Here is a 2,679-nt window from a genome sequence, read left to right as displayed (position 1 = left end):
AAGTAGTGTTGGAAGTTCAACTTACAGAGGCTTTGTTGAAGTCAACTGGATAAATTCACCTGGAAATTCCTTTGCTAGATAATCCCGCCAATCGATTCATGGCTGCTGAAGGTGACTCATCAAGAGGCTGCGTTGTGATTGAACACCTACATTTCGGTCACCCCGTTCCATCCCCTGCATTCCACTGTCACTATACACCTTCAGATCTGCATGTCTGCAACTGGAAACACATGCCCATAACTTGAAGTTGTATCTGGATGCATATTCATGATTCAAAATTCTAGAATGATTACGGGGGAATCGAGTGGAAATATGCATTCACAATTTGTGGAAGAGCAGAGAGGTGCTAGAATCAGACTACAAAGCTAATCCTATAAGATATAGGATCCAGATGGGAGCATTCTGCCCAAGGCTCAAGGATGTCTTCAGAAAATTTCATCTTGGGAGTTTGATATCTTTTCATTTGTTTTCTCATCTACTCCAGAATTGATGCTCTATTACTCCAAGTTTGAGCATTGGGAGAAGAGGATTATGGCAACCAGATCAATGATTTTTCACATAATAAGCATGCTAAAAAATATGCAAAGCATGATGCCTTTTCTCTCCAGCTCCATCAACCATGTCTGGGATGTATTCCAGCTTGCTCTCGCATCCTTGGTCCAGTATTGTGCTTGCAGTAACCGTAAGTCATCAAATGGCCAAGAGTGGCTGTGAGGAGATCAATCCTCTGGATGATCCCAGAAGAGCCTTTTGCAGGCAAGTCACTACTGGATGCTAAGTGCTTCAAGCGAGGATATTTGTCAGAGATTTTGTTCCAAGTGGTTTAGCTTTCTTGATGATTAATGAACCAGCAATAGTAAAAAAAAAAATTTGAGGACCCTTGGACTTCAGTCATTGGTGAAGCATGTTGATTGCTTCACTCTTGGGCAAGGAGTTATGCCAGCAAGTTTCAAGATTCTCCACAATCATGCAAGAGGTACGGACACAACAGTTGCTGATGTTGGAGTAATTGCTATTGGAAGAGTAGCACCAGTGGATTCTGGGTTTTGGTGGATATTCATGTTGCATGCTTACACAAAAGCTACATGAGATCATTCCCTAATAGAAATGTCTGATTGCCAAACAGGAATGAGGTTGATATTATCGCCTTGCCTTTCTGAGGGATTTGGCACTTTTCCAACTCTTCTTTGTGCGGATGGTTGCTGTATGGTTGACCATAGAATGGGTATCTGTGGTTATCCTATTGAGATACAAGCATTGTTCTTTATGGCATTGAGGTGTGCTCGTCGGCTTCTGAGGGCAGAAGGTGGTGGGGAAGGATTCATAGCAGTGATAGACAAAAGATTACGTGCTCTCAGATATCATTTGTGCATTTATTTCTGGCTTGATTTTCAACAACTAAACAATATTTTTACAAGACTGAAGAATACTCTCATACTGCTGTTCAATGTTAATCCCAAATCAAATCCCAGATTGGTTATTTGATTTCATGCCAACAAATGGTGGATACTTCATTGGAAATGTCAGTCCAGCTCAAATGCATTTCAAATGGTTCACTTTGGGCAACTGCATAACAATTTTGTCATCGTTAGCTACTCAGGAACAATCCTTATCGAGAAGAGATGGGAGGATCTTGTTGGTGAAATGCCTCTTAAGGTCACCTATCCAGCTCTGGAGAGTCATGAATGGCAGATAGTCACAGGTTATCAAAATGGTGGCTCTTTGCAGTTCTTCTGTGGTTGCTCACAGCAGCTTGCATTAAAATAGGGAGACCAGACATAGCAAGAAAGGCTCTTGAGCTTGCTGAAGGTGGGCTTCACAAGGATGGTTGGCCAGAGTATCATGATGGTAAAATTGGTCAGTATATTGGCAAACAATCACGCAAGATTCAAATATGGTCAATTGCTGGTTATTGGGTCTCCAAGATGATGCTTGAAGATCCTTCCCATCTGGGATTGGTCTCACTTAAGGAGGAGAAGATCAAACTTTCACTTGTTCGGTCGACCACATTTTGTTGTTGAGCCACATACAAACAGGATTTTTTTTTCTCTCGAGCTGCATAAGCAAAGGTTCATGCTGGTCAAATCTACCTATACACAAGTAACTTACATTTGGTATGAGAAGCTCTCATTTCTTTTGCCTCAGCTGACTTAACTAGGGACCATAACCAGAAACCAGGTATGCAACCTCTTCCTTTATCTCTTTACATCAATGTTTTCACTGCAATCTCTATCCTTAGTTCCCAAGCATCATTCAGTGCATATTCTGTCATTGCATTTCCATTGACATGTACAAATATTTCATCAATTATGCCTTAAGATCAAGGTGATGTAAATCATTTTCTATACACATCATGTACTAACTCCGCCTTTTGTAGGAAATACATGGAAAATGCAATCCTCTTCTTAGCTTAGAAATTCTTTATCTTAAGTCACTAATGTAATAGTTAGATGATCATGAGAAATTTTACATTTTTCAGCTTTTAGATAGAATGAATGAGCATTGTAAATGTTATAAATTGCATGTTTTCATGCTTTTTGCTTTTATTTTTCAAAAATCTCACAATGGTGAAACACGAATGGCACGTGCACCATTTCGTAAAAGGTAATTAATCCTAAGTTGATGATTTACATCAATGGCCATAGTCAAGATGTAAACAAAACTTAGGATTTTTATCTT

The 2,679-nt window shown here is 39.7% G+C and overlaps 1 pseudogene; it reads left to right on the top strand.

Annotated features, from left to right (window-relative positions):
• The first annotated feature begins 591 nt into the window (after positions 1-591).
• Positions 592-2,021, top strand: LOC149828585 (putative alkaline/neutral invertase B pseudogene; annotated as a pseudogene).
• The last annotated feature ends 658 nt before the right edge of the window (positions 2,022-2,679 follow it).

Source organism: Nuphar pumila, chromosome 9 (assembly GCF_984573655.1).
Source record: "Nuphar pumila chromosome 9, dmNupPumi1.hap1.1, whole genome shotgun sequence".
NCBI classification, from domain to species: Eukaryota; Viridiplantae; Streptophyta; class Magnoliopsida; order Nymphaeales; family Nymphaeaceae; genus Nuphar; species Nuphar pumila.
The sequence above is the reverse complement of the archived record's forward strand: the minus strand, read 5'-3'. Positions and strand labels throughout refer to the sequence as shown.